Source organism: Odocoileus virginianus, chromosome 6, assembly GCF_023699985.2.
Source record: "Odocoileus virginianus isolate 20LAN1187 ecotype Illinois chromosome 6, Ovbor_1.2, whole genome shotgun sequence".
Classification (NCBI taxonomy): domain Eukaryota; kingdom Metazoa; phylum Chordata; class Mammalia; order Artiodactyla; family Cervidae; genus Odocoileus; species Odocoileus virginianus.
Window position 1 is genome coordinate 26,148,379 of NC_069679.1, and position 12,123 is coordinate 26,160,501.

Below are 12,123 nucleotides of genomic sequence, written 5' to 3' on the forward strand. Positions count from 1 at the left end.
TCAATAGAAATTCTATTTCCTCCACCCCCTGGACAGATAGCCTTGCTCACCCCTGCACACAGCCCACTGTGGACCCTATCATACAGAGATAGGAGGGTCCCTTTCAGAGCTGACCATCCATCTTTCAGGAGGGTGCAGGGCACGGGAGGGGGCAGGGCTAGTTTTTTAATACATTCGCAAGCCACAAACAATATCGTAACCCACATCTAAAGCCTTTCTGTTTGTTGTTGTGAACCTTAAAAGAAACTTTGTCATCTTAGGTAAGGCCTTATTGCTGCAATCCTGGTTATGCTAAAGCTCCCCGCCCCAAAAGCCCAGGTGGCCTCTCCCTAGAACCATAGCACCGCATGTAGAAAGTGAGCATTTATTGAGGAAGAATACAGAAGCCCAGGATGTGTGTGTGTTGTGTTTCCACACATGTGCCTGTGCGCCTGGGATGTGCCATTCAGACAGAGCTTGCCCCCTGGGCACTGCACAGTGGCCTGCTCTTCCTGGCCCACTAGAGGGAAGGCAGGCCCCAGACTCTCTCCCTGCCCTTGGACATGTGACCCAGACCATGGATCAGCCCTCTTAGCAGGGAGCAGGGGCCCCTCAGGCAGAGGATAGGGGCCCGACTTTTCTCCCAAGGCCAGAGTTGTCACTGGCTCCAGCTGGCCTGGCCGGCTCTTGGGCCAGCACTTCCTCCTTGGTTCAAAAGCCCTGCCCTGGAAGGGTGGCAGAGAGGGAGGGTGAAGGGAGGGCTCAACCTCCAGCCCCCTCCCCCCTCACTGACAGCTGTAATCTGCTTGGGAAAATCTCTTTTTTTTCCGCACAGGAAAAAATATTAGTTGTCCCGATAACAAGGAAAACAAAATCCAGCGCAGGGCATCAGAGACTTCCTGAGGCGGGAAACAATGTCCAGGGAGCTCAGTGGAGAAGCCCGAGCTGGGAGGCTGAGGGGGAGCCGAGAGAGGACACTGGTCCAGGCCTATCCGGCTGGCGGGGCGGGGGGGCTGGGGAGTGGGATGACAGATCGAGGAACTTGGAAAAAAGATTTCCCCCCCAAAACCTTGAAGTCTGGGCTGTTGAGCTATATCCGGGAAATGATTCAGGACCAGCGCACATCCCTGAACGGGGTCGGGCTCCATCAGCTCAGGTGCTCTGAGTCTATCTCTCTTCCCTCCTGCTCGCCTGCCTGTTCTCCTGGTGTTGACTGGGGGTCTGGGGGTGAGGCAGGAGGGTCCCTTCTCGGGGGCTCGAAGAGGCCATGGGAACCCCCCGAGTGCACCTCCCCAGCCTTCTTGCCTTGTCTGCCCAGAGCCGCTTCCCAGGGTAACTTTCCACTGGGGGAGGGGGTTTCAAGAAGAGGAGGACTTTCCCAAAGGCCCCACCCTCAGGCCTCGGAGACTCTGTTGTCCATTTCCCTCTTGGCCCAGGGCACCTGCGCTGTTTGATCCAGTAGGCAAGACCTCTGATCGCTATGGGCTCAGGGGAGGGGGAGGTGAAGCCCTAGGATTTAAAACAGGGCCCTGTGCTCCCAACAAGCGATAGTTCTCAACTCTGGCTGCACGCTGGGTCACTTAGGAATCTTTTGGAAAATACCAGTGCCTCCTAGGCCTCGTCCCAGATCAATTACATCAGAACCTCTAGGGAGCAGCTCAGGTGATTCTTATGTATAGTCAGGGCTGAGAACCCCTGCTCCATGAAACTGTGACCTTTTGGTCCCTTGCTGGCTGATCCCCTTCACCACTAGCATCAGCACTGGCCTCACAGGATTCAAGCCCCTCCGAATTTACCACCTTGCTGGTAGCTCCAGAGGTGCCCGCAGAGTTCCCTGACCAGCTGGAGGCCAGCTGCCCAACCCAATAGCAGGTTCTGGGTTACCCCGCCCCCTCCCTCTGCTCCTTCTCCTTCCCCCTGGGCAATGACGCCTGGGGCCTTTGTTCTCAGCCAACAGGAGTGTGACCAGAAACCTACCCGCAGCTTAATTACAGCCCCATTCACTGGCCATAGGCTGGCCATGGTCCATACTCAACCTGCCCAGCTCTCCCACTCAGCATCCCCCACCCCCACCCCACCCCCTACGGCCTGCAGCCCAGGCAAGCCCAGCATAGCTCCTCTCTACCTCCCAGGGTCATCTCCGGTTTTGTTCTCAGGATGACCGGAGGTTCCTTCCCCCACAATGCCCTTAGCCCTTGCACTGCACAAAACAGGGTCCTCGGGGAGACCTCTGCTCTGAGCCTTTGTGACTTTCCCCAGCGACTGGGGGGCCCTGCCAGAGTGCTGCTGCTGTGCCATGCCAAATACTGAGCTTACTCTAAAGTCAGACTATTTCTGATTCTTTTTTTAAAATTTATTTATTTTCTTGGTTCATTTTTAAATGTTCATAAGCATGTCCCCATCTCCTAAGAGCTTCGCTTACAAAGGGATGTGCACACACAGATAGCCACAGCCCCTCCTCTTAAAGGCTTTCTCAAAACAGAGGGAAGGACTGTAATGAGCTATCACAAGGTAACTACCATCTAAGTTCCTTGAAACCTTCTCATGAATTCCCCACCAGCACAGTGCATGGAGTATTTTGAACACTCCAGAAATGTTTGTTGAATGAATATTTGTTTCTTAAGTGGAGCACAGTATGTACCACCCCTAGCTGCTGCTGCTGCTGCTAACCTCCCCTAGCAGTACACGTAAAAGAAGATATCTCAGGGCTCTGGGACAAGGTGGGGTTCCAGTGGCATCAGATGGGGGAGAGTGGAGGGTAGAATGAGCTGGGGCCTGGGGCCTGACTGAAGAGAACTCACTAAGGTCTTTTTTTGCTTCTGGCCAGGCTTTTACCAGGTGAGGGGCTTACAGGTCCTCAGGGTCTGTCCAAAGGGCCAGTAGGTTACCATTCCTTCTGTCCAAGTTGTCTTGCCCACCTGCAGAATCACCAGAGATCTTGAACCACAGACCAGGATTCTCCCTTCTTGGCCTGGGATTCCCAGGGGTCTCCCCTTTCCCCCTGTAGAAGACCACCCCGGCTCCCAACCTTCATCACAGCCCTTTCCAAACAGGTGGAAAATGCTGTGGACAAGTGGCCACCTGGCTACAGGAAAGGGGAAGCCCCAGTGCAGGTCCCTGGGGCTTTATCCTCCCCTAGGGGGAAATGATTGGCCGAGAAGCCACTGCCTGCTCCCCAGAAGCTAAGGCTCTGACCCTTGGCCTGGGCAGTGCGCAGCAGGCTTCAGGAGCTTGGGGTGAGGGGGCTTAGAAGGGAGGGGCTCCAGTCCCAGCTGCCTAGCTTTGGGTACTAACAGGCCACGCCGGGGGCAGCCGAGATGGGGGGGGGGGGGCACCACCACCTGCTTTTCCTTGTTTTGTTTTCAGGGCACTAATTACTGTGCTGAGCTCTGAGCTGCCTAATGAGGCCGTTTGGATTTCCTGTTGTTCTGGCTTCCCAAGACCCTTAAAGGGCCAGCATCACTCTAGGAGCGTGCCCAGTGGGACACCAAGTGCTCTGGTGAGGGCGAGCAAGAAGGGGCTATCCCCAGGCTTGGCCTGAATGCCAAGGGCAGTGAGAGGGGCTGATTCAGTAATTTCCTGGCCACCCTCATGCCTTCCATGAGGACCTGCTCAGAAGTGCCCTCGCCGGAAGCAGGAGCTTCATAACGGTATAGCCTGGCCAGAGTATGCGGTGGGGGGAGGGAGATGCAAGGAGGCCAGGACCAAGGAGGAAAGGCTGGTGATGTCACCAGTGCCCAGACTGTGAGAACCACTGCAGCACCAGGCAGGAGGGAAACGCGGTGACGTCCTGTTCCCTTCACCCTGGAAAATAAACACTTGTTGTCTGAGCAGCCAGCGCTGCTTCCGAAGGGCCAGGCCTGCCGAGTTAGAGGCTCGGAAATGGGCCTGAGCCCAGCTTTGAGCAAAGGTCTTTGCCCAAGTTGCATGCAGAAAGGCCTGTGGGTCAGGCTGCCTCAAACTCAGCCCCTCTACAACACCCCACCCAAACGGGGTGTACAGGGTGCATTTGCCCCCTTCTGCACCTTAGCTCTCATCTCTGCACAGGGAGGAGCTGCAGACAGCTAGAGATGCCAGGGAAGCCCCTTCCAGCATGCGGGCTGCAGATGGACCAGCAGGGCACGTGGTGGCGGGGGGCCACCCGCCTTCTGAGTCTCCCTCAGATTTGAAGCACAGACTCAGCCCCAAGACCTGTTCAGAGTGCTCCTCAGGCTGTGCTGAACTGTGGGTCCCGTGGACCCCAAGAGGCCTGGCCCACAGAGCCCTCCCCCACAGACAGGGTGACGACATTGTTGTTCTTATACGGGGCCTTCCGCCTGGAGTTCTGGCTCCGCTAAATGGTGGGAATGAGGGTCCCAGGGACAAAGCCAGCCTGGTTCCCGCAGCCACCTCAGAATGGACGGAATCCCCATTGTGTGCGGGCGCCCCGTGCCCGCCCTCCCCTTGCCCGCGCCGGACATGCCAACAAACAGCTCATTGAGCTCGGGGGAGGGGCCCAGGAGACAACAATGTCCCCCAGCGGGCCAGGGCAGTGAGCTCAGCTGGGGGTGGGGGCTGCCATGGAGGCCGGAGGGCGATGATCTCAGCCTGGGGAGGGCCGGCCTTTGCGACAGCCTGACCCTAGCCTGGCCTCCCGGTGAGGCTGACAAGGCTGACGGGGCTGGCCTGGCCTCGCCCTTGCTGCCCCACCTCCGGAGCCGAGCTGGGAATTGACTGGCACTTCTCACGGTTAAACTGCCCCAGCCCAGGGCGCCAGGCAGGCGCAGCAGGGGGGCCCGCAAGACCCAGCAGAGCCACCTTAGACCCAAGAGGCTGGTGGACCCTCCCTCTGGTGGTGCCACTCCAGAAGCCCCTCAACGAGGCCCAAACAGAGCTCTCCCACACCACCAGTCTCTGATCACAGCAGGACTTTTGGATCAACCAGAGGATGCACTTTCTATAATCAGAACCACCTAAGGAGCAGGATCAGCCTGAGGAGGTGAGAGTCCTGTCTCGGAGGTATTCAAGCACATGGGTATAGAATATATGGTGGGCCTAGGTGCCCTTGAGAGCTCACCTCATCCTGAGTTTCTAGATATAAGGCCCCAGCTCATTCCCTTGAGACACCTGTAGATTCCTTCAGTGGGTTTCAGGCCTGAAGATGGATGACCCCAGGCTTGACCCAACCCTTTACCCTCTTCCAGGCAGGCTGCCAGGAAGGGCCTCAGGCCTCTGAGGGAAAAAGGAGGAAAGGGGGAGGAATGGGTGTGAGAGGTGGCGTAGGCAAAGCAGTCCCCATGCTCAGTATAGGAGTCAAGGATGCCCTGAGGCTGCTCATGTTTACAGGGCTCTGTCTAAGGTGGGGTGGAAGGAGAGAGCGGCTGCTGGCAAGGAAAAGCGTGGGGCCTCTCCCAGCAGGTCATCAGGGGTCTAGCAATCTCAGGTGCCCAGACATCTCAAGGACAGGACCCAGGCATTGGTGTACACCTGGCTACCAGCCACAGATGCGAAAGGCTCGTAGCTGTCTCTGGCCCTCCCTCTGCACCTCTATTCCAGACCACCTGCCAGATAGTGGCTGAACAGCCTCCTTGGCTCAAGAACCCAAAGGTTCCTTGTTGTTGTTATTGACCAGTTGCTAAGTCATGTCTGGCTCTTTGCAACCCCATGAACTGCAGCACGCTTCATTCAGTTCAGCAGGCTTCCCTGTCCTTCACTATATCCTGGAGCTTGCTCAAACTCAAAGTCCATTGAGTTAGTGATGCCATCCAACCATCTCATCCTCTGTCATCCCTTCTCCTCCTGCCTTCAATGTTTCATAGCATCACGATCTTTTCTAATGAATTGGTTCTTCACATCAGGTGGCCAAAGTATTGGAGCCTCAGCTTCAGCATCAGTCCTTCCAATAAATATTCAGGGTTCATTTCCTTTAGTATTGATTGGTTTGATCTCCTTGCTCTCCAAGGGACTCTCAAGAGTCTTCTCCAGCACCACAATTTGAAAGCCCATCGATCAAGACTGAATTAATCTGTCTGATAGATCTCCATATTCTGTCTAACTTCACTCCTCCACATACAAAGTCCACTCCAGCTATACCTACTTCGTTTCCATGCTGATCCTTTTCCTCCCTCCATTCTCCTTGCAGGAATGCCCTCTCTTCTCTTTTTCTATCTCCTGCTCTTTTTTCCAGGTCCAGTGTGTTCCCCTCATCCACCCAGAAAGCCTCCCTTGAACTTGGGGTCCCCCATGCCTCTCTGAACCCTGGTTCTTCAGGACATCACATTTCTTTTCAGGACCCTCAATGTTATCTGCATGTCCCATGGGCATTAGCAGCTGACTCTGATGTTCCCTTTAGCCTCACTGACAATAGCCCAGTGCTAGGCACATGGTCAACCTCATTCACAACTGGTTGACAGATGGGCCAAACTCTGAGTGTACATGTATCCATATGCATAGGCCCTGACCCAGGAAAACTCATTATGGGGGTGCACAGAGCCATGCCACAAATGGAACAGGTCTTTTGCCTGCATTCTTTTGATAGCCACTTGATAGACCCACCCCAGGTCTTCCCAGCTTCCTCCTTACCTGGAGAAGGGTGGTGGTAATGGGGGTAGGGGGTCAAGCCTCTTAGGAGAGGAAGGGAAGCAAGAGACGAGGGGGTCGACCATAGCCATGGGGCCACACACACAGGGATCTCAGTGCAGAATGACTCCAGCAGCGGAAATGGACGTGCCACCTGAGCAGGGCTCATGAGAGTGGGGTGAATGGGCACAGAACCAGGCTGAAGCCTGTCTACTTCTAAACTTGCAGAAATAGCTAAGGCTGGTGCCAAAGCCCCTGGTGTTGGGGAACCTAGGCATTCACCATTGCTCTGGAAATTCTCTGTGAGTTCCCAGACCTTAAAGTAAGCCTGCCCCTTTGCTGCAAAATTCAGGTGGCTGGACAGCTCCACAGGGCTGGATCTGAGAGCAGCAGCCAGAGGACTGGGGGCAGGAGAGGCAGAGGACATTGACTCACAGTGGTCTAACACTGTCCAAAAACCCCTCAGGGCTGAGAGGAGGCCCAGGTCCTAGTGCCTCTCAGGCCTCCCTGGACTTCTTCCTGGACATAAGGAAAATCCTCTGGGTTGGAGGTTCTTTACTAATCACAGGCAAGGCAAGTTACTCATTAGCAGCATCAACATGCATTTCTCATCAACTCTGGGGGAGAGTTCAACCTGGATTAATGACTGGGACACATAGTGTAGACACTGTCACAGGAAGTTCTCCCATATGTCTAACCTAAATCCTTCCTGCCACAATTGAAGCCGATTTCCTCTCATTCTGACTGTGGTGGGAGACGGAGTCAGTTGGTCACCATTCTCTGCTTAAGACCCATCACCTACTTGACTATGGCAGTCAGATTGCTCCTCAGCCTTCCTCAGGGAGCCGTTCCTCAGGGACCCGCTCAGGCTGCTGTTCAAGGAGCTGGCACCTGTCCCTGGCTTCTTTCTCTGTGCGTGAGAGTCTGTGCAGCACAGCACTTCCTGGTTCTAGCCCGACCTTTCCCCCCAGGGAGGCTGGAGGGGACCCTGGCCCATCTGAGGAGTCCCCACTCCCAGGCTCTGGGGCTGCAAAGAGGGAGAGCTGTGACCCCAGCACCTACCTCTTCCTCGCTTCAAGTCCTGGGTGGAGGCTGGGACCAGAGATCAGAGGTCATGTGGAGAAATGAAGAGAGGTCAGAGTTTCTTCCAGGAGATGAGTTGCTGCTCAGCAGAGCAAGGTGAAGTGCACACGAGGACACGGAGGGGTCAGGTGCAACGCTGGGCCTTGATGCTAAAGGGAGGCCAGAGCCAGGAGAGGAGAGTGAGGCTGAGCAGGCGGGTGGGGCTGGCGAGAGCTTCCCACCTGTCAACGTTTACTGAAAAGAGAGGTTTCGGGGACAGGTGCGCTGTATGCTGGGGACGGGAAAAGAGCAGAGGACAGTGGAGGCCAGCACAGTCAGGGCAGAGGCTAGTGAGTGAGAGGGAAGAAAATCCTTGGGGCAGAGAAACTGGTCCCAGATAGAGGGCCAAGGGGGCACCTGAACCTTTACCTTCAACACAGGCTCTGCTCCCCCATCCCACCTTGTCCTTCAGCACGGTTGGCAGAAGGTTCCTTGTTCTCAGCAATGCCTTTGCCCCGTACCCTCTGTTCTCTAGCCCTGTGAGCCCTCTCAGAGTTCCTCTCTGTCCTGAGAGACCCGGCAGGAGGCAAGGGCGGGCTGGGCAAGGCCTGCAGCCTGAGGGTCTCCACGAAGCGGCCTCCTGAGCTTTCACTCCCTTCCCCAGGGCCTCCCTCCTCATTTGTAGGGTGGGGGCAGGAAGGAGTTAGGGAAGGGGAAGCCAGGGGCTCTGGGAAAGTTGCCGTGGAGGCTGCCATAAACCCCGGACTCCTCTGTGGCTGGAAATACCCGCGGCATGGCTCCTGGCCCTAGCTCTCCAGGCTTCCCCTGGGTTTGGCAAATGAAGCCGGGGCAGCTGCCAGGTCACCACCAATGAAGGCCCTTGCTTCCAGCCAGCAGGTCTCTGCCCTGCCTTCCTCTCTCTCCTTCTTTCCTTCTAACTAGCACACAGGAGGCCTAGGGAGCGCTTCCTTCCTACACAGTCAGAAGAGGCTCCCCAGGTCAGGGACGGACGGACGCTCAGCTGCTTCTCTCTTGGGCCCATTGTCTCTTCAAGCCAAAGCTGTTCTTGTTGAGAAGGAGAGGGCTCAGTCCAGAGCAGTTGCTCCAGCCCTAGGCACCATCTGCCCTGGTCTTCTGAGAAGCTAAAGGAGACAGAGAATGGGGCTAGCCCAGGCCTGCAGGCTTCTGGGAGCCTGGCAGAGAGAGGTTGGGAAGCCCTCCTGATCTTATGGGGAGCCAGAGCGGGCACTCTGACTCATGTGTAATGGCCTCACCCACTTGGACATCCTTTTCTTGGAACATTTGGGTCATCAGTCATGAGCCATACACCAGCGGACAGGCTAGCCCAGTCTGTGTGCCCTCTTGCTGATGAATGGAGGGCTGAGACTCCTCAATAACCAGGGCTGTTCAGAAGTTGACTTCTCCTCCCAATGCCTCTGCTCCGAAACCCCACTGTGAAGGAGGAAGGGTGAGAGCTTGAGACCTAGGTTGGGCCCTGGCTGGAGGGTCATGTGGTCACGGGCAATTGGTTCTTGCAAACCATCTCTATCCAAACCCATTCTATAAGCTCTAGACTTCTCCTTTCAGTTGAGAACCTTCTCACCCTCTTCTCACAAAAGACCCTTACAGGGCCTTTTCCAACGGAGGCTGTCCAGTCTCCTTTCCATGCCCCACCTACCTTCCTTCTCTTTGTTTTCACCCTCTGCTCCTTTGCCTCATCCTTTATAACTGCCTTCAGTTCTCCTTTTTTCTATTCTTTTTTCCTGGAACTCATTTGCAAATGCATAATCAGTTGCCCTCCCATCCTTTATCCCCATTGCACAAATAGGAAAACTAAGGTGTAGAACCATAGTTAAATTACAAGTCCAAGACCATATGGTTGAGAAGTGCCAAGAGCCAGGTCGGTATCACACTTATTTACCCCACTCAGGCAGAGGTCGAGGAGAGGCCCCACTCCACCTCAACCCTCCTGGGCTCTGTCACGGAGATTCTTCAGAACCCAGTGGCTATCAGCACATGTGTCCCAGGTGCTACCCCTTCCTCCTTCTCACAGGGGCTCTCACATCATTATCATCAGCCACTACATTGTCTTCCCCCTGTGAAGCCCCCAAATAAGTCTTGAAGGCCACCATCAAGTCATCATCTTCCTCTCTCCTCCACCAGCTTCAGGCCTGTCCTATGGGAAACCCGCTCTGTCCCGCGGGAAAGACCCAGAGCAGGCAGTTCCTTGTAGGGACTCCAGAGAGAGGTGACTGAGGCCCCGCGGGGCGCCGCCTGCCGAGCGGGAATCCCGGCCCTAACCGCTGGCGCCCCTCGAGGGGAGGGGCGAGGGCGGAGGTGGTTCTGCGGCGGCATCTGTCCCAGGCGGGCGGGAAGCTGCTGCATTAAATTGTAAAATCGATTTATTGACCGGCAGGTGCGAGCAGCGGCAGATGGAGAGTAGCGCTGCTGGGGCGCATCTGCGGGGAGCGGCGGCATCGATCCCGGCCCCCCTCCGAAACCCGTCGGTTCTGGTCCTTTCACGTCGGCTAGCTCCCAACTGCAGGGCCAAGGTCCGCGAAACTGCGGCGCCTGAGCGGCTAGGGTAGTTCGGCCCCCCTCCCCCACCCGCCGCCTGCCTCGGGGCTCGGGCTGCGCCCCCACGGCTGCCAGGCCCTGCCAGCCCCACTGCCCCAGTTGGCACGCGGCGGGCCGGGCTGACGCGTGGCAGCGCCCTGCGGCAGATGAGGCACGCGCCGGCCTCATTTCAATGTGAATGGATCGAATGGAGCAGCCATGTGGCAGCAACAGTTTGCAAATCTCCCCGCCTTCTGTGCAGCTCCCCGGCCGCCGCTCCCTGCACGTGGCCCCTTCTCCGCAGCCACCGCAGCGGCGCCCCTCAAGGCTTAAGCGCCCCGCCCAAGCCAGACTAGTTCCCCGACCCCTGGACCCCCTCGGCGGGCGCTGTCCCCCGCCCCTGTCGCGCTCCTACCTGGGCGCAGGTCTTCCCGCAGAGAAGGCTGTCCCAGGGGTGGGTGTGCAAGACGGCGCTGGAAGCCTGGGACGACGCGCCGCCCCCTCCCACAGGGTGGGGGCGCGAAGGCTACCGAGTAGGGGAGGGGGCCTGAGGCTCTCCTCGGTCCCAGTCTCACCCTAATCACTGGGGGGTCAGTTTGGGGGCAAGGCTTCAAGACAACTTTGCCCCCTCCGGGCCCCAGGTGCGGGTCTTGCATGCTGGGGTCACTTTGTACAGCGGCCAAACGGAGAGGACAGCAGAAGCCAAAGTTTCCTGGGGTGGAGGCTGTGGGCCTTGCCTGAAGCCAGGCCTCGACCCTCCTTGGGGTCCAGACGTTGGGCAGTGTTGTGGATGCTGGTGGGGATGAGGAGCCGTGGACCCTCGAAGGCCCCAGTCAGTCCGAGGGAGCCCAGGTCCCTGGGGCCTTGCTTCCATGCCCCCTCTCCAGAGCGTGGCCCAGCATCTGCAGAGGAGCAGGGTCCACACACATGCTCGTGGGTCCCACCCCACTGTGATTTTCCTCCTCTGTCACCCTCAAAGCCTCTTGCTCCTGAGAGCCCCCAGGACACGTTTTGGGCTACAAGTTCCAAGTGGGAGGAAAGTGGAGGAGCCCCAGTTGCAAAGTCTTCACATTTTTATTTCTTGCCCACAAAGCCACCCGACCCTGCTCAGCAAATGTGAGCAAAGCTTGGACCCTAGCAGACTGGAGTGGGTATTTAGGGCCAAAGACCACATCCTAGAGTCCTAGGGGAGTAAATGAACTTCTGGAACAGCACCCCTTAGCAAATAGGTGCTTCCTGAATGCCTTTTGATGAGGAAGATAATTTAACCCTTTCCTCTACAGGTCAGAGGATTTATATTTCTTGGATCCCTTTCAAGAATTCTTGACTCTGATGATAATGATGATGTTTATGTTTGGTCCTTGACTGTTTGTAAAGTGCTTTTAGGCGCATTAGTCCGGATGTGTAGAGGGATGGAGAGTGTCCTTCCAATACTGAGCAAGATGTCTCCGGTGGGACTGGATGTTTCCCTTGAGTGTCAGGCTAGAGCCAGAGCCAGAAAAGGAGCCAGGTTTTTGGTTTTGTTTGTTTTTCTTATTAATGATTTTTGGGTTGAAAAGGACAGAACTAGATAGGGCTGGATACCACCTCAGAGGAAAGTGAGGGGCACTCTTTGGCACCCTAGGCAGGACTAAGGGACCCGTAGGGTATGGGCGGAGAACCCACTTGTCAAGATCGCTGGGAGGCCAACCCCGGGCTCCCCCTCCCTCGGGCCTGGGGACTCCGCCTGTCCATAACCTACATTAACTCTGGAGCGCAGCCTGGGCCCATCTGCCGGCCCCCGCCCCACATCGGTTCCCCACGCCAACCCGCTCGCGCCAGATGGTGGCTGGGAGGGGTGGCCGTGCGTGGGGGACCCCGGAGCCCGTCTCCTCACCTCGCCCCTCCCCCAACCCACGCTCCCAACCTCTTGTTTCTCATCCTTCTCCCCCAATCCTGACTACCACCTTCAAGTTAAAAAAAAAAATC